Source organism: Seriola aureovittata, chromosome 20, assembly GCF_021018895.1.
Source record: "Seriola aureovittata isolate HTS-2021-v1 ecotype China chromosome 20, ASM2101889v1, whole genome shotgun sequence".
Taxonomy (NCBI): domain Eukaryota; kingdom Metazoa; phylum Chordata; class Actinopteri; order Carangiformes; family Carangidae; genus Seriola; species Seriola aureovittata.
This window is the reverse complement of record NC_079383.1, coordinates 3,872,334-3,895,297: the sequence shown is the minus strand read 5'-3', so window position 1 is coordinate 3,895,297 and position 22,964 is coordinate 3,872,334. Positions and strand designations below refer to the sequence as shown.

General features: G+C 43.9%; 1 protein-coding gene and 1 long non-coding RNA gene across 5 annotated transcripts in view; both read left to right on the top strand.

Annotated features, from left to right (window-relative positions):
* The first annotated feature begins 351 nt into the window (after window positions 1–351).
* LOC130161463 (uncharacterized) lies at window positions 352–4,266 on the top strand. Its single transcript, XR_008826155.1, has 3 exons — window positions 352–962; window positions 3,528–3,666; window positions 4,075–4,266. It is a non-coding gene; the product is annotated as an uncharacterized LOC130161463 (long non-coding RNA).
* Window positions 4,267–8,916: 4,650 nt separating this feature from the next.
* Window positions 8,917–22,964, top strand: part of jcada (junctional cadherin 5 associated a) — a 33,169-nt gene continuing 19,121 nt past the window's right edge. Inside the window, exon 1 of one of the 4 annotated variants that reach the window (XM_056364422.1) lies at window positions 8,917–9,196. The gene's annotated coding sequence lies outside the window, so the exon portion shown is untranslated. Of the gene's footprint in view, window positions 9,197–20,315; window positions 20,471–20,566; window positions 20,822–21,126; window positions 21,365–22,964 lie in introns of those variants that run through there. The other 3 variants (XM_056364418.1, XM_056364419.1, XM_056364421.1) reach the window with 3 other exon arrangements.

The following is a 22,964-nucleotide window of genomic DNA, read 5'->3' as shown; positions in this document are numbered from 1 at the left end:
TACTGGGAGCATGCGTTCAAGCCTCCTATTCTCAGTGCTGTAGTACAGAGAACAATTTCTCATTCTCCTGAATAATAAGCACATTGATGTTCAGAAAAGATCTTTATTCCAAAGTGACTTCAGAGACATGCGCCGCTCTTTTTCCTCTCTCAAAATCTGAGAGAAAACCTCCTTTTCAAGCACTAATTGATATAGAATCTAATGACCAGCTTCTTCTTCTTCTTCTTCTCTCTCTCTCTCTCTCTCTCTCTCTCTCTCAGTTAATGGCACTAAGCCAGCTGCACGGCTAAAAAGGGAATTTACTCTCGGCACCGTATGAAATTCATTCTACACTCAGGCCCTGCTCCAGTTTCTGTTTGCCTAGGTCGTAATCTTAGAAAAGCTCTAAAATATACTGGATCCACAAAAAGTGCTGGCTGATATATATTACAAATAGGAAGGGGTTCCTCTGGGTGTAGCAACACTTTGGCAGTCAGTCATCTTCTCCGTCATCTGTAGTCGGGAAAACGTATGACTGTGCTGCAGTGAGCTATTAGCAGGAAGTGAAGAGAGTACGACTCTGAGCCCTTTGCACCAGTTTCAGTTACATGAAACCCACCCCTGCTGTCTGGCCAACTCCTGCTCTCCACCCTGTGCTGCAAATGAAAACATGGGTGTGTGCTGCAGAAAGAGGGAATAAAGGAAGGAAGAAATAGCTGTCTTCTTTTTCTGAAGTATCCAGATATCCAGAGATTTGAAAAAAAAAAAAAAAAAAAAAACCTCACAGAGCAACGTGATGGCAAGTCAGTGTTTACATCACGTACGATCATGGAGACAGAGTGGGAGATAGAGAGTGGGAGATGACAGCGAGAAGGGAAATAGAAGACATCTGAAGACTGAAGAGAGCTCGCAACAAAAACAGCAGGTAGACGGAGGAACAGTCGGGAAATGGAACCAAAATAAGGTCTTTTCAGGAAGGAGAGGTGAGCAGTTATGAAGCGGGGTTTGTCTGGGTCAGCTAGCGGCTCATTGAGAGTCTGTGTCCTCTCCCTGAACTCAAACACATGGAGGTGACAATGCCGTCTGCCTCTCAACAGCCAGTATCAATAACCGCATTAGACGTCACTGGAGGAGGAACTGAGGAGAAAGGAGTGGAGGCTGTTTGTGGTGTGGGTTTTCTATTCTGGAGGAGGAGGTTTAATGGTAGAGTCAGACTGGTTGACTTAGACTCCAAAATCATCCATGTGTCACTACAGGGTCTTTTCATTTGCTGTTCTGCACAGTGACGAGCATTATCCCACATTATGCAGAAAAAGAGCAGTTCATGTGTCTCTGCTGGTGTGTAGCCTTTCAAGCACACGTAGAAGACTTGTTACTCCCTGGTAATACTAAAAGACAGCTAAAAAAAAACAACTGGGACTGCACAGTTTGTACGGATGTAACAAGAATAATGGACCACTGTTATGCATAAAACGTAGCTTTACTGGACCAGAAGGAGGGGAAATGTGTCTGGCTGTCCAAAGTCCAAAAGGAAAAGTTCAAGAAGAAAATGCAGGATATCAGAGTTTGACCTTGGAGCTTGTTATGTAGCACTGTCAAGCTGTGAACACAACTTTGACATATAATCAGCTAATAAGTTGAGTATCCACAAAGCAACATTGGCATTCATTTGGAGATTTGGAGTTTCAAGCTACCTGACAAATTTAAGTCCAACATTCACCCTCCTTTTAGTTCTGTTTTGGTCTCCACCATCAACAAAATGCTGATTTAGCTGCTAAACGCTCCACTATGTTCACCAGCTAGACGATAGCTTTGTCTATCGGATGTTTGGTGCTGGGCAGGTTCACCTACAGTGGGTTTAACAGAGCTGTTTCTCTGAAAATGAGATTGTTGAGATGAGAGCAGTGAGACTGAACAACAGTTCTCTGTGGGCTCTTTGCAAAGAGTAACACTTCTCACTTTTGATTTGACCCATTGTCAACATACAGATTTGATTAGTGCAGCTCTTTGGTAAAAATCTGTGAAAGTAAAATAATAAACCTTGTACATGTATTGCATCAGATATATCTAAAACGAATTCTTATTTGCAGAGTCTGGCCTGCGTTCATATCATAGCTTACCATTTACCAATACAACTAACACTTGAGACATACAGTCCAACTGAGACTTAGATGTGAATCGTTTCCAGTTAAACCAATAGAAGCGATACAACAAAACTGTTTTCTTAGCGGGAGAATTGTCAGTGTGCTCACCTTTAACAGTCAAATGCTGCTTTACACAGTAGCGAATGAACAAAGTGAGATAGCATGGGTCGAGCAGACCCAGGAGAAATTGAAGGATTTAGTGGAAGCATGTGGTTTGGGGAGCAAGGGACTTAAACGGTCAAATATCTCTGGGCGCTTCTAAAACTAACATACCCCAAATCAGAAATGTGGTCTTTAGGCACTGAACCATACCATTCATCTTGCCATGTGGCAACCAACCCAAAATCTGGCCCGTGACCCGTTTCAGGCCCCGGACTTAAGTTGAAGAAGTACTCCACTATGAGCGATACTTAGCGGGCCGTCCATGTTGTTATTGGAGAACAGAGTTACCCAGTGTGAACTTCCCTGGTTCAGTCCAGACCGGGCCTGCTGATCTGTGCTCTGGCTGTCTCACTAGACCCTCACCGCACTACTCCACTCGCCTGCCTGCTGGGCTTCCTGTGCTGGGTAAAGAGGGTTAGAGAGAGGCGGGTGGCAGGCAGCCAGGAGCCAGGAGCATGTGTGAGCAATCTGTAGAGTGGAGGGTGTGTGTGTGTGTGTGTGTGTGTGTGGAGGCAGGGGCTGCTGTGTGTTTGTAAGGCTAGGGAGGGGTTGCTATACCTGCTCTGTGTAATCACATTTTAATCATACCTTTCCTTATCCTTCTCTGCATTTAGCAGCATATATGTAATCTTGCAGTAGACAGTTGGTGATGAGAGGTTTCAGTGTGTCCTGAAACCTGAGTCCGTTTATTTTTCTCTTATCTGTACTGGGAAAGATTCCCCTCCTGAAATCTCATTTGATTTCCATGTAGAACACAGAAATGTACAAAAGGCGGATTTCTCTCCAGAGCTCCTGTTTGTTTGTTTTCCTAATGCCCAGATTAGTGTAAAGTGCACTATTGCGCAAGCACGCAAACCAATGACCCCGATCCCTCAGGGTCCTTCCCCACCACCACCACCACCCTGGAGGCCTGGAGAGCCTCCGAGCGCTGACCCATGAAAGTGACCACTGAGTCCTCTGAGATTAACCCCTGACCTTTACCTTCACTAATATTTGACCTTCATCCAACCCCCACAGAGACACAACAGAGCCCCATTCAGATGATGAACTCCCTGGCTGCTTGTTAGACCGACAGATGCTCAGGGTGTTGTGGACTCACAGCAGACCAAAGATTCCACTTCAGATTTCTTGACTGAGACTTTACAGTTTACTCTAGCATGCACGAGCCACAGCGTTTGAGTCATGACTCCGTTCTGTTTGTCCCACAGCAATTTATTAGTATAATTTTCTCTCCACCTCCAGGACAGCAAGCTCCCTTCATTTCATAACTTAGCGAAGCCACAGATCCCAGCTGATCCAGCTTTCCCTCCAAATAAGGAGCACTGACAGGCTGTTTGTTGTGGACGACTCCCTCCGAAGAGGAGGGGCCTGTTCCAGACTGGTACGTTGTTTACGGAAATGCTTTTTTCATCACGTGGCCGCTGGCTGTAGTCTACTTTTGCTAACTCGGACTTGGCACTTTACTTGAACTCCTGAAGTTAGTCTGTATGTGAGTAATGTGCGGAGGTGTTCTCCAAGAAAGGTGATTACCGCATCAGCCCAAAACAACACGCTTCCTCCTCCGACCTACATGGTAGCCTATTAAACTGACATGACAAATGGAAAGTCTTTGCTCTATAAACAATCAGCATGTGGGTGTAAACCTAAAAAGCTTGAGTTCTAATTATGATGGATGCCTTTTGTTACTGTATTTCTTCTGAGTCGCTGTCAATGAAGCGCTAGGAGGCAAAAACAGATTATTGATGGAATCAAGCCGTCTCTAAGTCTTGTATTTTTAATGTGTTATCAGGTTTGTTTTGGAGCTCTATCACAGATACGCTATCGGGTTTTCCCATGCTGTTATCTCCTGGAATGTGGATTGCCACTGGCTGGGTTCTCACAGAGAGGGGATGGGTGTGTCTCCCACCAAAGATGCTGTCCAGAGCGAGTGAGGACCCTGCAGAAATCACAGTGTGCCTCGAAATCAAGAACTGGCATTGACATCTGGATGTGGAGACTGATCCCACTGAGTGTGTGAGATAAAGACGGGGGAGGGGGGGGGGGGGGAGGGAGGGAGGGAGGAGTCGCTGCGGAAAGGAATGAATTTAGCAACATCCTTGTTTAATACATTGAATTACGTGAAAGAAAATTCCAAACCCTCTTACAAAAGAGGGTATCATCAGTTTGTACTGTTCAGAGCATTAAATTAAAAAAATCAATAATTCAAATTCGTCTGTAGGCAGGATTGAGGGAATTCAGTACAAGCAACAGTCCCGTGTCGCCCCCCCCCCCACCACCACCACCACCACCATCACATTCCTGCAGACGCCACCAAACAGTTTCTGTTGAATTTTACCACATTTAATTAATTGAACTGTTCAAACATAATTTCTGGTCAATTTGTTGTTTATTTAAAACAGGGAGTGCAGAATTTCCCTGTATGAACGTCTAACAGCTGTTTTCTAAGATCATTCCCCCCTTTGCCAGGAAAAAAAATGTGGGTAGGAAATCATTAAATTGCTTTTTAAATTCGTAAATGTTTCTTTATTTAACTTATTTTACTTTGCTTGAAAACTTAAGTTGCTTTAATATTATCTAAAATTGGCATCAGTCTGAATCTTTAAAGCAAAAGACACTTTGGGGCAACAGAACAGGCTGTAAAGACGATAGAGGGTGGATACCTGACTGGGTATTTTGGGTAGTTTGGGTTCAATCGTGTCAGCCTTTCGACAGTCATTTACTAGGTGCACATACATGTGTAACCAGGGAAACTGTGACCATGGTAACAGAAAGACACAGTGCCTCTCAGGTTGGGGTCGGGTTTACTCTCTCGGTCGGGTTCGAGCCCCACTGTAAAACACAACACTAACATATTGTCACCTTACAAAACTGGTATGGTACATGTCAGCAAAGAATTGTCCATTTACGGAGTATTGCCAACAGATATGGAGCAACCTTAGCATTCATGTGGAGTTGTGTTTCTGTCCGTCTAATGAATTAAAGTATTCACTCCCCTTCGCTCTGATTTTGGTCTTCACCAGCTCCTTTCCATTGTGTTGTGAGTATTTGCAGCACATGTTGTCAAATCGATGAAGATGTTTTCTGAATTTCATTTGTTTTGTCTGTTTGCATGTGTGTTCTTAAGTTGTAGTGCATTGAGCTCTCAGGGCCACCGTACATATGACCTGAGAGGAACTGCAAAGTTGGGTGATATTTCTTTGTGGGTTCCTATTCCCGAGCAACACTTAACATAACCCTCAGTCATTGCTTCAGTGCAGCTTTAAATTGGGAAAGTTAAACTGCTCCTCAGGTTGTAAAAATACTCAAATTCCAAGAAAAAAACTACTGAGGGCAGTGTTGTAAGGAGCAATTATGATTAGATAATAAAGTTTGTCTTTATGATTACTGAACAGTTTTAAAATGTGACTTTACAAAGATTTTTGAATCTACATTTGGAAAAATAAATAAATAAAACACAAACCAAAACGGGCCCAAACACGGAGGTTACATCACCAACAGCTGTTTGTAACAGCACCAAGATGTTTCATGGTGGATTTCTCTCTCTAACCTGCAGGTGTCCAAGCATTCATCACTGCCCCACATAATAAAACAGCCAAATTACTCTCCAGGAAGCAGCGTTATCACCAAATCTACCCCACTGCCGACCTTTACACCAAACCACTTGGATCAATATTTTCATAGTTGTCTTCTACCTTGTGTCATTTCCGCAGACATCAGCGAGGTTGATGCAGTCGTACGGTAAAACCCTGTAATACCCACAAACTGGGGGAGGGCGGGGAGGCGGTAGAAAGCAACCATTAAATGGGGCTCTCCAAAGGGCCTCACTACGTTGGTGGTCCTCCCTGCCTCAGATTTTATGGAACAGTCTAGGCGGTTCTTTCGTGTCTTTCTTGGACGGCAAAAGGGGCAAATGAATGTGGAATGCTGTAATGCATTGCATGTGGGGAAGCACCCTGATGTATATGGAGGTCTATTCTTCTTCTGTTAAACAATGATGGCTCTGGTGTCTACTGAAAAGCAGGCAGAGCCTCCCACTGCCGACAGAGCCAGCTGCTGTCATATTAAGCGTTGCTTTTTAAAGATGAAGAACAAGAAGAAATCAAATTAGTTATTAGCCACATTATTCATGAGCCCATCTCCCCTTGACTAGTGTTGGCCCTCATGGCAGCCTTGTGTCCCTGACTCCCACCACTGTCCCTGAGCTGCAGCTGGACTGCAGATTACTGCTGTTTACAGAAGAAGAGGGAGGTGGTGGAGGTGGCTGGTTGGATACTTGGTTGCTGGCTTCAGATCACAGGTTGTGTGCATACAAACCTCATAGAAAAACAGGCGGTGCCAGGCAGCCCCAGATCTGCCCTGCAGCATGACAGGACTCTAAACCTGCACAGCTTCATTCATGCTTTTACCAGCACACTGCATTTGTGAGCAGAAGGTTGCTAACCAATGAGCAAAATGAAGAAAAACCTACATATGTAAAGCTATGAAATGCATTTTACATTTTGCTGCATTTTAAGAAAATGAATAAAATTCTTAGCGTCCTGCAGGCATGAGTTGTAGTTTCAGGCTACAACAAGATGAAGCTGGTTTTGAATTTTTGCAATAACATTATCTTTGATACATTTTAAATGTCTTGAATGGGAAAGAAAGTAATTTCTGTTTAGGTAATTTAAGGGAACAAATTATAATATGTATACCCGTGCCATGCAGTTGCAAAGTGTGAGCCAAACATCAATGTTCTATCTATCTTTTGTCTCTATCACTCTTGTTTTTTCTTCTACCGAAGTTAGGATGCTAACCAGCTAGTCCTGGCCCCATCTTGTCACTTTCCGATACCGAGTCACTGTAGCGTCCAATCTGCACTGGAAACGTAGGGCTGCTCAGAGGGTGTATTATAACCTCTTGTCTTGTAAACACAGAGATGGCCGAAGCTCTTGTCAAGCGACCATCATCACCTGCTCCCGACAAGAAACCACGTTCAGCGGCAGAGAAAACTTACAAATAGCCACTTTGAAGATTTCAACACTTTCCAACTGCTCTCAGGTCCTCGGAGCGTAAAAGCTAAAAGCTGCCTCCCCAAAGGTGTTAGTCCTGAACTAACTAACACCTAAGTTAAGCAGTGAGAATGACTTCAACTTCAACTTTCTCTGACGCCCACACCCCCCAAGACGCGCTGTGAACGGTCATGCCGCTGCTTGCCGCCAAAAGACGCTGGCTCACATAGAAAATGGATGCTTTCTTCTCAACCCTTTCAGTCCGAACGTACGATAAAGAGACGCACAGGTTCATAGACTGTAAGCATGTGACACCATGAAGGTGTAATGTGTTCTCTCCTTCTGTTGCTGGTCAGCTCTCGGGCCGCAGCCACTGAATTAGCTGTAGCTCATTTACAACACTTTTGGGTAGACCAGAAAGGAAAGCGTCACTAAGGAAGTCAATGGAGTTGTGCATTTGACCTGCGTCAGTCAGCACAGCCTCTTCTTCCATTATGTCCCTCTATCATGGCGCATTATGTCATCACTGTGCCACCCCTCTCTCTGTCAGACGAAGAACATTACATTAGAAACAACTTCATACTAACAGTGCATGTTCTCCCTCCAGAGTAGATGAACTGATTAGAGACTGGAGCACCTAGATGCATACATTTGCATACTAATGAGAGCACCATTTCCCATTAATGCGTTACGATCCATTTATATTAAAGCAGCCATGTGAAGCATGTTGACTTGGACATATGTGCTAATTATTGCATTCATTTGCTCAATTAATGATCTCTGGCATCACAGGGTCTGTTTAATACATCACGGTGATAATAAGTGAGGATGGTATTCAGCTCAAGTGACTTTACGTTTACGTTTATATTTTAACACAAATTGAATGTCTCCCAGTTAATGTGTGCACAGTTTATACTGTATATACACCTTATGATGCTGGAAAGTGAGTTCACCTTGAGGCTGGAGCAGTTTGGGCAACAGCAGTTCACTACAGCTACATCTGTATTCAGCAGCCTTGGTCTTATGGCTCTGAGTAAACTCTGGAAGAATGATTCAGTGGTGATGCACTGTGATTGACCCTGGGTGCTGCCTCCAGACAGCGTCAATGGACTCACAGTGAACTGGGCAATTGCTGATAATGTTAATAAATGAGTTGCTGGAAGTCAGTGTAACGTATCGGGTGCTGTACGTGTGTGTGTGTGTGTGTGCGTGCAGTAGCATTGTAGGAAGTCTACGTGTCGCTGACTAGAAGCAGACCTAATCGGGTGGGGCTCGCTGCATCCAGTCTCCGAGCTTCCTCCCGAGGCCCCCGTCACGTTGTTTACATGTACACAAACTGCTGGAGAGGAGCAGTGGACCAGACGCATGAATTATAAATCTGACATAGATGACACCCTCCCCATCCCTGTCCCGCAGCACGCACCGCTGGAGCAAAAGTAATGACGGGCCCTTGAGAGTTGCGGATTGAGCCTTTAACTTCATCCTTGAGCGACTCCTCGCCGCAGACCTCCACCGTCGCGCAGAACAAAACAGCACAGAGAGGTTAGATTCCACTCAGGATCAACATGCTGAAAAACAACAAACGCTTTTAGTCCTCTTGGCTCAACTTGCACGCTCACTCTTTACCTCTCAAGAGCGTTTGCACTGGAGCTGAGCAAAAATAACACTGTGTCATATTTCCCCAGCCCAAAGTGATTTAATGTTCAATTGAGCATGAAAAAGCCGAGTGGTTTTATTTTGATACACTCATAACACACTTTCTCCCCCTCACTCCTTTCCTCCTTGTGTTTCTGCTTATTTCTTTGTCTTTAATTCTATTTTTCTCTCTTTGGCTCAGCTTCTCTCACATTTCTGCATCAGATCAGGCAGCGTTTGCCAAGGATGTAGTCCAAGTGGTGTCGGTTGCAGCGGGACACACAGGTAAGTTGCTTTTTTTTTTTTAAAGTGAAATGCAACTTATGTAACATTATCGGAAGTGCTTTTCGTGCCGTTGGCTCCCACTCCACTCCTACAGAACGCATCCATTAAAATAAAGTAAGAAGGAAGTATGAAATATGAGTAGTTTTTTTTCCAGAAAGAGTCAAGTTTCCTTTGGTAAAGACGAAGGCCAGGGACTGTGTGGAACAGCTGGATGGAGGAATCGGTGCAGATTGGCTGACACTATAATTAGTCACTGGAAGGTTTCTGTGAAAAGCTAACAGTGTCCGCTGTGAGTCCTCAGGGCGGAGGAAGAGAGTTCCTTATCCCTGAGCAACATGTCAAGAGAGGGAGGGAACCTGCTGAGGAATCCCAACCATGTCTACTCCACGTGTGTGTGTGTGTGTGTGTGTGTGTGTGTGTGTGTGTGTGTGTGTGTGTGTGTGTGTGTGTGTGTGTGTGTGTGTGTGTGTGTGTGTGTGTGTGTGTGTTTGTGTGTGTCTCCATCAACCTTTGTCGCTCATCCATCTCTCACGCCTGTTGGCCCCCACAGAGCGGATCATGCTGCTAATGTGTCCTCTGGGAAGGGTGGATGTTATTGCGTGTGTTTGTTTGCGTGCTCAAGTGTGTGTGTCTGTGTGTGTGTGTGTGAATGATAATGGAGACTGTATGGCATTCACATGAGAGTAAATCATAACTTTTGCATATATATACGTCGCTCGTAAAAAGGCAAGTGGCTTAAAAAGGCCGCAGGTTTTTAGTTCAATAAACATGTTATCACCCTCAGCTATGTTGGAATTCCATTTTAGTTTTGATAGGAAAGACTTTTGTGCAATCCTGTGGTTGTGGTCAGTTTCAATGTTCCCTCTCTGCCTCTTTTTAAGTGAACCACTGCTCTGCTCACTCACTGAACAATGAATAAGCAGTAGACTACATCGAGAGGTTTTCTCGCAGAGAGTAGGAGCTTTACAGCTGACTCCAGTGAGGGTTTTTGTCCTCCCAGCAGCGCCTTATTGACTCCACTGAAAGCTGAACTGAGACCCTGTTTGTGGCTCCAGATGTGAGTTATCTCATCCCGTGTCAGTGGCCCAGCATGCTCATCATCACCCCCCTGCTGGGGCGTATGGGCTTAGTAAAGGGGGAGGAGGGTGAACTGGGGGTTGATGGGTAGAGATGGGTGCCTGGTACTGGTCAGGGCAGGACTTGCGTCATTCTCCCAGCACAAACATCATCAGCTTTTAAAGGGTTGGTTGATTGAAATGTATATATTTTTTGCTTCCTTCTGATGGGACCTGCTCCATGCAAATATTTTTGGTTTATTTGTCTCTGAGATTTCTGCTTCCAAGCCAACGCAGAGATAAAGTGAAACGGTAAAGGTCTAGAAGTAAAAAAACTAATAATCAAGCGTTGAACGTAACCTTCATGTTTAAAGGCCACTCAATCCTAATCTGCATGCTTGACCAATTAGTTTTTCATTTCACTCTTTATGATCAGATGAGAAAAATAAAAGATAAACAACTAATATAGTTTCTAAAAAATGTTAAAATAAGTTTTTACTGGCATTTAAGGTGATAATCCATATTTTTATACTAGCAATGTATCAAATGACATGAAAACAATGTGATAAAGTGTTAGTTGTGTTACACACATTTTCTTTTTATGCTTCAAAAACTTGAATTGAAATGCAAACCAAAAAAAAAACGAAATATCTCAAAGTTTTTTATGCTCGGCTGAGGTGCAAGAGTTGTTAAAAGTAAAATGTGACAAAGGACGATGGAAACAGACTTTTGATGATTTTCTGGAAATTTTGTGAAAATTTTTACAACGTATGGAAGAAAGTTTGTTTGGATTTTTTTTTTTTTGCGGTGCTGACAGAAAGCAACGTCTCAGTCACTCTGGACCAAACAAACCATTTTATAGTGACCATTTCTTTGGAAGATAATGACGCCAATAAAAACTGTGTGTTCTGTGTTCTGTGGATTATCCAGAGTGACACATTTTCAGAAAAACACATTGCTGTTGATTATTTGAAAATATTAAAAAAGAAAAAAAAAAAGTTATTTATGTGGCTAAAAGAGTTAAGCAAGAAAATATGTTTGTCATAATGTGGCAGAGACAGTTTTCAGTCTGTCATCCCTTATATCATCCACCACTTCACCCTGAAATAATTCACTGTCTCTGCATTGTCAGACTGCTAATTAGACTAGCTGTGGTGTAATTACACATTACTGCAAACTTATAAAACTTTTTGCAGATTGGAAACACTGCACTGTCTACACGATAAGCCTGTATTTTCCCTCTGGCACTCCTCCACCCTCCTTCCCTCTCTTTTCCATGTCTGGCTCACTGGGGCTGTCTGTGTGTCTGCTGCACTCCAGTCAGATCTCATGAGAAACCAGGGACAGACTATATTACTCTGACCATGTGTGTGTGTGTGTGTGTGTGTGTGTGTGTGTGTGTGTGTGTTACTGCGATTGTGTATTCTGTCATATAACAACCCAGTGATATTTGGAGGAGTAAAGAGGAGTGCAAACAAGACACTGGGATGGCAAAATGGACACACACACACACACACACAGACACACTGACAGACACACACACACACACACACAAAGTGATTCTCTGAGTTGTCTACCCAGTCTCGCAAGCATTTTCCAAAAGAAAGATCCATCCGTGTGCACATGCTCCAAGTAGATCTGTCATCAGAATGATATGTGGTGAAATCAATCGAACATAATGATTTAAGAGGGACTGTTTTCAGTGGGTTTCAGTCTCCTGGCTGCAGATGGTTAACGTGAATTGGATCACCGCGACTCTGCCATTAGTCCCCGATATTTCATCTGTGAAAGCACAGGAGACGACAGCCGTCCATCGCACAGACTTTCTCGTGTGTCGTCCCTCTGCTGAAGTGTACTGATGTCATCTCTGGCACGAGCAGCCGCGATGTGGACGTATCAAATTAGCCACGATGTCTGCATGAAGGCATTTATCCATATGAGTCATATACCAAGCAGAGGTCAAATGTCTTGCCCATGGGCACCTCATGTCCTGCCTTCACAAAGCATTTACATCTTATCTAATTCAGATAATGGACATACTTCTGCATTCAAACAGCATGATGTGTCACAGACAAAGCAGCAGACGAGTATCCTGTGCTTTCTCAGTTCCGTGAGGGTCACAGGTTTGATCCCCATGTGTTCATCCTGTTGAGCGAAAACACAAAATTGTTGATCACCGTAGAAAAAATGAAAATGAGAAGTTTTGTCCGAGTGGCGTCCACTGACCTTGCAGGCTCCTTAAGGAGATCCCAGACTGGCAACAGGAGAATGAGGAGCGGATTAATTTCATTTACCAATTAGCCCGAGCAGAGAATGGGCGTATCATTACTTCATTGGTCTCACTCCCATCAGTTATTTCACCAGTTTTAAACAAGAAGCTTAAACCAGATTAAAAGAAATCTTAGCAAAGCGAGGAGGAGAGGGCGAAGAGGTCCGCAGCCAGATGGCTCACTATTTTGCAGTCCTTGGCTAAATATCTGAGATCCACTGAAACAAGCAATTAACTACAAGGATCGTTCAGATGCAAACTGCTTCCTCAGTGCACTGCAGTCTCTTTTTTTTCCTCCCATTGACAGAATTTTGGTTTGTGGAATTTCTGAAGAAAAGGAAACATTTTAACAGCTGTGATGTACAGTACCTTGAATTCCTGACATAGCACTTTCTCCACCCACAGAGTGCAACGCAGCAACAAGACATATTACATTTCATTTACTTTGTCTCAAGAAAATACTCCCCTGGTACTCTTTGTCACTGTAGATAGAAAGGGTGTTCTTCAGCCTCACATACCCCTGCAACAAATGACCTCAAATACCCCTGCACTGACACCAACTGTCATTTCAATTCATCTTAAACTGTATGTTTTTTAACACTAAGAGTAGCTATGGATACAGTTTTTCTCCATATAAGACCTGCAATTGTTTGCAATTTATTTATTCATTTTGATCAAGTTGTCAGTTGTACTATTACCACCATCAGCTGGGAGTGGCAGAGGATGACATTTGGCGTATTTGTATCTGACATGTATTTGAACTTCTCTGCTCACTTGCTGACTAATTTTTACTCACAATCGATTGAAGCACGAGGTCACAAAGGGGATATGTGTACGGTTTTTCTGCTGCTGAATGTGGTTTTTTGCTGGGTGGTGGTGATCGTCGCTTGACGAGAGCTTCAGTTAACTTTGCGTTTACAAGACAAGAGGTTATAATACGTCCTCTGAGCAGCGCTACTTTGTCAGGGCAGCGTGGAGACTGCTGTGAATCACTTTTGCAAAGTGAAGAGACAGGCTGGGGCTAGCTGGTTAGCATGCTAACTTGAGAAGCAGAAAACACGTGATAAAGACAAGAGGTAACACTGGCGTTGCTTTCCACCCCTGGAAACAGCTCTTGGTGAGTCGAGAAATGAAGTTTGGTGCTGAACTTGCAACGTTTCGTCTAGACTGGTGAGTAAACGGCTGTTAATGCTAATGCTAACAATGGCAAAACTTACAAATAGCTTTTTTTAAACAGCTGCCGGCTGCGGCCGAAGACAACACCTTGAGAGCAGTGAGAGTGAACCAGAATGAGGAAATTGTGGGCCGGACAACAGTGAGCTTACAGTCACTATAAAGCCGACAGGAGCTGTCCTTTGATTATTCTTAGTATTAATATATTAATGTGTTACAACAAACTTCAGTTTAGTAGTTCTGCATGATAAAGGATATTTATTTCAGATAGTATCAGTATGGGTGTATATTTACATTTTCAACTGTGCGATGTCCCCATATACTAAAGATCAGCCTCACAGTGTTTCTGCATTCATTTTAGCTGGGGAGCATGGGGGGGCTTAGTAGGAGCCCACATGGCCCATCAGTGGCTTAATCCGACCCTGGTGGGAGAAAATTTCATTTGACCAGGTAGATAATAAAAACAGGTAAATGAATAGCATGCAATTTCCAAAAGTAACTCCCCTACATGATAAGAACACAGTTGTCTGTTTGAATCCGGATCAAGGTGGATCAAAGTGAATCTCTGTATCAACACAAGGCAGCTGTTCACACCATCGGTTCAGAGGTGAGGGGGCTTTACATGATCCGCATGTGTTGAGAGTGGCCTACGTGCCCTCTTCCCCACATAGCTCTTACCTTATAACAATAACCACAATCCACGGCTGGACCAAAACACAGAAAAATCCCCGGCCGGTCCCTCAGATCTCCTGAGCAGATGCCTCTGTGTGGTGCGATACTGCCGGGGAGGCTCAGACCTCATACAGTCAGGCCCTCTCCACATCTGTCCTGAGTTACGGTAGGCACTTCACCCTGTCAAAACCCAGCTGTTTAGGGATTTGCTTTGTTGGTGCAGAGTCAGTTTGATCACGGCTGTGTTACGTGGGAAGACGCCTTAAAATCATATTTGAGAAGATTCAGTACCTCTGTGTGTGCGAGCATGCAACTCTGCAGTTGTTGGATGCATCATGAGCGGAGGATGTGTCAGAGCACCAGAGGGTGGTGGACAGTTTTGTGAACTGGTGTGAACTGAGCCTCAGTAAAACAAAAAGAGGCAGTGGTGGACTTTAGGAGATCCAGGACTCCTGCTTAGATGGTACAGTAGTTCAAATACCTGGGTGTCCACTCACTAGCTCTCTACAGGAACAGCCAGAGTTGACCCTTTTCCCTGCAGAGGCTCTGGTGCTTCAACGTCTGTGGCATCATGCTGCAGATGTTTTATGACTCCGTGGTGGCCATTTTCTACACTGTGGTCTGCTGGAGCTGTAGCCTGAGGATGGCCGACACCGACAGACTCAACAAACTCATCCAGAAGGCCGGCTCAGTCCTGGAGGTGGAGCCGGACCTTCTGCATGTCGTCAAAACTCCTCTCCATCATGTTCCATGTGTTCTGGTGGACCAGAGGAGCGCGTTCAGCCAGAGACTCTGAATGACTAAGTGCTCCACTGAACATCACAGGAGGTCCCTCCTTCCTGTGGCCATCCAGTTATACATCCTCCCCTTTCTGCACAGCTCCATCAGTACTCATTCAGTAGCTACTGTTCATTTACTGGTGACACTTTTCATTCAGTTTATCTTTGCATATTATGGTTAATTTACTGTTATGTTATATACACATTATATGTACATACAGTAATGTAGGTTAAATTACTGTTAATCTAATTTGCATGTTCCCATTTTTGCACTTTTGTCCATTCTGAGATTCCACCTCAAGCATTGCCTCTTACTTTTTGCAAATTTGCATTTGTACATTTTTGTCATTGCTATAATTTTTTTTATTGATCCCATTTTAGATCACATGTGTTTTCACTCTTTCACTAGCTCTTTCCTAACTGCATGTTTAGCAGTTGTAGCAACACAATTTCCCTGCAGGGATCGATAAAGTTTTTCCAATTCTCATTCTGATGCGTTTGAGTGTCTTTGTAATTGCCTAGAATATCACAGCTTTTTTCCAGGACTTCTCTCTGCTGTTTCAGCTGGTTGCTGACCAGTTGCCGTGGGATCACAGCCTAGAAAAATAAAAGCTTTCCGGAGGAAGAAACTGAGTTGATTAGATAACCAATGTTGGGATACGATGTAGTGATCTCACTCCTTCTCCACAGTTTGTCCGAAAAGTAATCATCTCTTAGCATGTGATGAGTGAGTAATATGTTTTGTTTTCAAATGAGTTTTATTTTCAGACATTTTGTTGCAGACAAAAGACAACAGTGTTACCGAGCAGTAAACAAGGAGCACATGTTCACAATCACTGTCCAACAATACCCCCAAATGTTGACAATGGTTTCCTGCTGTTGAGTCACAATTTAATTTGAGGCGGTGGTGACGGATGGAGGAATGTTACAGAGAATCAGTTTTGTGTTTACATTACACTGTGGTGCAATTGTTTGGGTTCAGGGCAGCTCCTGTGGTTCTGCCAGATAGATTCAGAAGATGCAGTGACCACTGGATACTCTGGCGTTCCTAAAATAATCCTAATTATAGGTCTGCAGATGGATTCTGATGGGAAATGGACAATTTTGGTCCACAAGGCCCACAAATGTGCAGTTATTATAGTCGAGCCAAGTTTAGCACATTCTTTCTGTATGAAAGAGCATCCAACTTTTGAAATCAGCTAGACAGAGGAGAGGCAGCATAAAATCATTCTTTGGCATTCTCATTTGGAGAGCAAGCCATCAAGGTGACGTTAAATAAAATCCTTCTGGAAGTGGTTTCATAACCTCTGCAGCTTTCAGATGGCCTGGCAAGTTTTCTTTTTTTTTTTTTTAGTTGTAGAGAAGAAAAACTTAAATCATCATCAGTTATTTGTCAAAGGACTCAAAACAAATGCTGAGACAAGGGCCTGTGAGCCAGCTCCTGGACGACTGGTGGCCGTAAATTAGACTGATCACAGAGAGGATGTTGTTTGCCAGGTGGCACCGTAGCCCCCTGATGGTAATCTGTCCGGCCTGTGCCAAGCTTTAAAAAGTGGCCGCACTCGCTACATTAGGATTGCTACAATTACAGCCTTCCAAAGCCCATTACCTGCTGATCTATTTAAAGCTACTGTAGCAAGCCTCTTTCCACAGTGGCCTTTGATGTGAGCTTCACCTCAGGAGAGGTAACTTATACAATGCACTATATACACTGATTGGACATGATAACAGGGACGTGGCCCTTTCTGTAGATACCGTTGAGGACATTGAATCAATGTGATCTTTTTCTCTCTGAGTAAAAGACTGACTTTCTGTGAAAACAAAGAAACAGGTTTCATTATAAGAATGTAAAAAGGAGTCTTTTAAAAGCTGTCCCCAGTGTTTTCCGACCTCAGTATCTTTAAATTTGACTACTTATGTTATGGAGAATATGGAGAAGACTATGAAAACAGCAATGAGACCATCAAATAGGAAACTAAATAGGAAACTAATTGAATAACTTAAATACAGATAAAAAGCTGCTTTTTGACCTCAGTTTTACCAAAATCACGGCTATGCCTCTGAAAGTAAACTGATTATGTCGATTCAGAAGTTTATTTAACTTATCAAAAGAGCTATTTTCAAGTTTTGCTATTGCTGCCTAGCCACCGTTAGCATTGACAGCTGTTTACTCACCAGTCTAGAAGAAACATAGTGAGCTCAGCATCAAGCTTCATTCCTTTACTCACCAAGAGCTGAAAAGCAACGCCAATGTTAACTCTTGCCTACCACGTCTTCTCTTCTACTGACGTTAGCATGCTAACCAGCTAGCCCCAGCCTGTCTCATCAATCTCCCGTAGCGACTCACCGTAGCCTCCAATCTGCCTAGAAGACGTAGCGCTGCGGCGGCAGAGAAAACTTACAAATAGCCCCTTTAAAGAAATAGTTGCAACATTTTGTGAGATTCTTTCATTTGCTTTCTTACTGTGAATGAAATGAGAAGATTAATACCACTCTCACATATGTAGAATAAATATGAAACTACAGCCAGGAGATGGCTAGCTTAGCTTAGTATCAAGACTGGAACCAGAGGGAATCAGCTAGCCTGCCTCTGTCTGAAGGTAAAACATATCTGCCTACTAGAGTCAATAAAGCTCACTACAGTAATTAACACTATATATCTAGTTTGTTTATTTGCACAAAAGTGTAAAAATAGTTTTGACTTTACAGGGGATTATATGCAGGACTTTTTCTTGGCCATGCACAGTGTAGCTTTAAGGGTGCTGGTAGGTGGAACTTTTCTTTTTGTCCTCCGTTTCCAGCCTTTATGCTAAGCAGGCTGCACAAAATCCAGCTCCCACCCTGTATATTGTGCCACTCTTAAGATTCATGAATACATGATGGAGTTGGTATTGCCCACCGACTAGAGGAGCATGGAGATATATCCACATTAACCCCCCACACACACACCTACAGAGTCAAGATGTTAGACCAGAGTTCTGGGGGAACTGGGGAGCGGCAACTGCAGCAGCCCACAGCGGGCAGCCCTGCTCACCGAGCTCAGAAACACTCAACCTCAAAACCACAACTGGCAAACGGAGTGGTGACATCAGCGTCTCTGCACCACATTTCAGTGCAGTGCATACGAGCTGCATATGTACGGCACAATGGAAAACAGACACGGCCGGCTCGGCGGGCGCAGTGCAGTGCACTCCATGAACACAAGGAGCAACAGAAGTGTTGACCCTTGGTGATACTGAGCAGATGCCAGTGACTCACGAGCCAAATTAAATGATATGCTATTTCCAACCTACTGTAACACAGCAGTTACAGTATCTCGTATCACTGCCATTGTTCCCGTCAGGTTCCTCTTGCTTTTCTCTGCTTCTCCTTGTCTTTACGTCTGGAGTCCAGGTTCCAAGCCTCTGCTATCTAAATGCTTCATTCTTTCAGATAAACTGTGCACAAATGCCACAGGGAACTCAAACCCCATTGTCTGTTTGACTTTATTAAGTCACTGTGGATGTTTTTCTTCACATACTATAGGCCACAGGACACGCTAAGTCAACAACTGGGACAATGGCTAACTTTACAGGAAAAGCGATAATCATCGAGTAGGTAATTCGAAATTAAGCTGACTTCATGTAAACATAACCGTTATTGCTGGGAGGCTATTACCAAGGGAACACATTAACAGCTGTGATCAAGCCAACGCAGCCATTTCAAATAAATTAAGAGGATGTATTTCAATGGTCAGATACTAGGCAGTCCACCTAAATTATTTCCACTGTGGGAATACACAAGCCAGGGCCGACAGAAGCTCACCAGCCTCCCTTAGTTTCAGGGGAATTCAGTTATATACAACATCTGTGTCAATATTATGGAGGTTTTAGGGTCCTCAGTTCTTTTTAAGAGGTGGAAAAGGAGTACAACTTTCAGCTCCGAAGGCTTGGAGCCAGACGGACCTAAAGTAGGTTTTGGCAAACCTTACAGGAGAACGAAAACAAAAAATGAGGACTTAAAGTTTGATCAACTGCTCTAAATAGCTTTTTATACTAACAAGGTTAAACATGCAGAGATGAAGTTGTACTTATTCTGCAAAAAAGACCCCCTCCAGCTTTTTTAGCTTCATGTTTTAGCTTCAAGTTAATTTAACTGTAGGTTAGTGTGCTGCTTCATTTTTCAAGTAACAGATTAATCGTTTGATCTATAAAACATTAGGCAACAGCCCATCACAGGTTTATAGGACGACCAGCTAAGGGTCATGTCTTGTTTCTTCCAAACATGACACTTAGAATTGAGACCAAATAGTTTAATCTTGGTTTCATCAGACCAGATAATCCTGTTCCTCTCTGTCTGAGTCTTTCAGAATATCTTTTTTTTTTTTTTACTTACAAACTTTCACTGAGGAAAGGTTTCTGTCTGGTCGCTGTGACCAGTTCTGGAGGTTTTGTCCCATCACCACACAGGATCTCTGGAGCTCAGCCAGAGTGACCTTCAGGTCCCCAGCTCTAGGAAGAGTCCTGGTTGTTCCAAACTTCTTCCATTTGAGAATGAGGAGGCCACTGTGCTGGTGGGAACCTTCAATGCAGCAGAACATTTGTGCACAATCCTGTCTCTGAGCTGAAATATTATCAGCTGTGAGACCTCATATAGATAGGTGTGTGCCTTTCAAGATCACGTCCAATCGGCTTGTTTTACTGCAGGTGGACTACAAACAAGGTGTAGAAACATCTCAAAGATGATCAAGAGAAATTGGAGGAACCTGAGCTAAATTTCAAGGGTCATAGCAGAGTGTCCGAATATTTATGTCAATGTGATATTTCAGTTTTTTCCTTTCTGATAAATTTGCAAACATTTCTAAAATTTGAATTTAATGTTAGCACTGTAAATACACTAAAGATGTGTGGAGGTGACGGGTGATGGGAATCTTAGATACATCTTTATATGCAAGTAATCAACCTTTACAGGCTGACATTAGTTATTCTGATGTAAATTATGTGTCAGAGTAATTACACTATGTAAATTATACAAGAATTTAAATTCTGTAGTCTGCCTTGTTATAGATAGATAGATAGATAGATAGATAGATAGATAGATAGATAGATAGATAGATAGATAGATAGATAGATAGATAGATAGATAGACTGATCACTTTGTGTGTGAAGTGACCTTATCTCTGAGCAGCATCCAGCTGCCTCCCCGCTGGAGAAGAGGGATGGCTCCTCAGTGCTGTGCTGTAGTGTAGAGGGGCTGTTCCCTCAGCAGATCCCAGCTCAGTCCGTCCAGAGCAGCGGCCGGGATGACCGCCGGGGACTAGGCGGCAACGCAACAACGCATTTCACAGGTAAAAGCGGCTCCAGTTTCGAGCGATACAGCAGCGTTTAATTGCGGCTTTTGTTTGGGGTTCTGTGTTTTTAAATTTGACGACACATGCGGACGGCTGAGGAGGCGAGCTGCCGCTGCCGCTGCCGCTGCCGCTGCCGCCGCCGCCGCCGCCGCTGTGAGGAGTAGACAGAGGTTGAGAGACGCATCTGCTCTGTTCAACATTTCCAGCGGTCCCTCAAGTTGCAGCCAAGCCAAGCCAAGCCAAGCCAGCTACCTCGGCGCTCTCCTGCCCGGCTGTCCCTGCCTCCTCTGCCCGGGATTAGGGGATTTAGGACAGCACTGTGGCACTTTCAGGACGCGACAGTAGAAGGTGAAGGAGTGGGAGGATGGCGGTGTTTATTTATTTTTTTCAACTTGAAGCGTGTGCGGTGGCGACTGCCACTATTTGCGGACGCGCTCTTATCAGCTGAAGGTTAAAGATTGCTGATGGAGCTAGCCAGGCTAGCTTTAGCCCTGTGGTGCCGTTCTCTCTGCTGTGGGAGAGAGGCCAAACTCCCTCCAAATTACGCAGTTTTATATGTCCTGTCTTACGAGCAGAGATTTTTTTTATCGTGAAGAACACTAATTAAGGACTTAAGCTACATCCTGCGGCCATGGCTTGTATTCGGTAGACAGTCTGTGTTACTCCAGACATCTGTCACTTATATACAATTTTAACTTGTAGAATTGCTTTGCCTTAATTTTCCTCCGTGGGATTCCTTCCACAGTGTGCTGTGCTTGGGGATGTGAAGCAGTCGGAGTTATAAAACAGAGCTACCACTGAAATGCAGTCTTTATAGTGGGTCATCCATATGCCGAATTCAACCAAGGACTCGTACTGCTCAGTGGAAGGTCTGAAGTCTGGTTAAAACAGGTATGCATGTAGTTCTCACTGGAGCTAAAGCTCAAACAGGCAGATGTTTTCACGGAATGTGGTGTGGGGTTTCTCCCCGCATCTGTGAACTGCGCGCATCGGGGCTAGGCTAGTATGCTACGACAGCAACCTGCAACAGAACCAGCGGGGGCTAGCATCCTGCCAAGCCTGTCAATCATTTCATAACGACATGGTGACAAACACTCGGGTCCGGCTGCGCGCACGGCTCTCGGTTCTGGTCGGATGCTTTGGGAAGAACAAATGGCGAATGGAAATGAGCCGCAAACAGCCTTTGGCAAATGGTCTGCCAAGTTTAGGTGGCTTTGATGTTTGCATGCTGTCACTTTGTCACACCTGCAGCATGTTTGCATGATGACGGCTGCTGCTTGACCTCTCCTTCTCCTTCCCCCACGCAGCCTCCTGCACACACTGCCTTATTCTATAACCTTGCATGGGTGCACTGTCAAAGCAGCCATCCTGCTGTCAGTTTGCTTATATTTATAAATAATGTTAGGTGCTTAGATTTACGTGTCAGCATTGAACGTTGAACTTAAAAGGTTTTTTACTGTGTAGTTATATTTAATAGCCTACTACTCTGAATAGATGAAACACTTCCCTCTGCTCTGCTCTTTACCTCAAATTATGTCACAGTGATTGCAACTGCTTAATGGCTTTCATTTTTAGAAGGTCTTGCACATAAATTGTTGCTGTCACTTGGGGACCTCTAGAGGACAGATTGTCAAAGCCAAGATTTTTTACCTGATCTGTTCAAGTTCAAGATGATGTTATTACTTTATTATCCCAGTGTTGCTGCAGTGAACAACCTCAACCGAAGCAGCATCATCTTAAGTGTATGTGTTTGTGTTGTAAATCCCATTTCATCCCACCAGATTCGATCAAGCCGCTGTTATCAGGGCCGGTCTGTCATGCCCTCAGGTCTGATTATTTTAGATTGTGTTGTTTATAGTATTTATGGAAGTACTCTTCACATTGCCCAGGAGTGATCTGTTCCCACTTGCTCAGACCTTTCATAGCTGAGTGAGCTTACATCAAAAGCTGTTAGCAAATGTCAGCAAAGAGACATTTTCAGGAGAGTGTGCAGGATTTTGTACAAACCAGAAGCTGACGAGTTAAAAAAAGTCAAAACAAAGCCCAGACCAGCAACCGGCTAATGTGCAGTTTCACAGGAAAGGGTAAGAAAGATTTTGTGTGTGTGTGTGAGTGTGAGTGCACATGTGTTATGTGGTAGGTCTTTCACACATCCTTGAGACTGGGATGGTGTGTGATCACAAGGCCCTGCTAGATGCCCTGAGGAGGGGTGGGGGGGGTATGGTGGGACGGGGTGTGTATTAAGAAGGGAAGCAGCTCATTAATTCCTTCCAGCAGCGGAGGGAAAGGGTTGGTCAGCGAAACTGGAGGGGCCTTCCACGGCTATGAAATGAGTCATAGCAGGTTCAGTTTTCAGGAGTGGTCCAAACAGTGTGCGATAAGTGAGGGTTGGAATAACTTCCTGGTGTTGCAGGGAGTCTGCTTAACCTAGGGCTAGACTTTCCCTTTCCACTACTCCGTGTGTGTGTGTGTGTGTGTGTGTATGTATGTG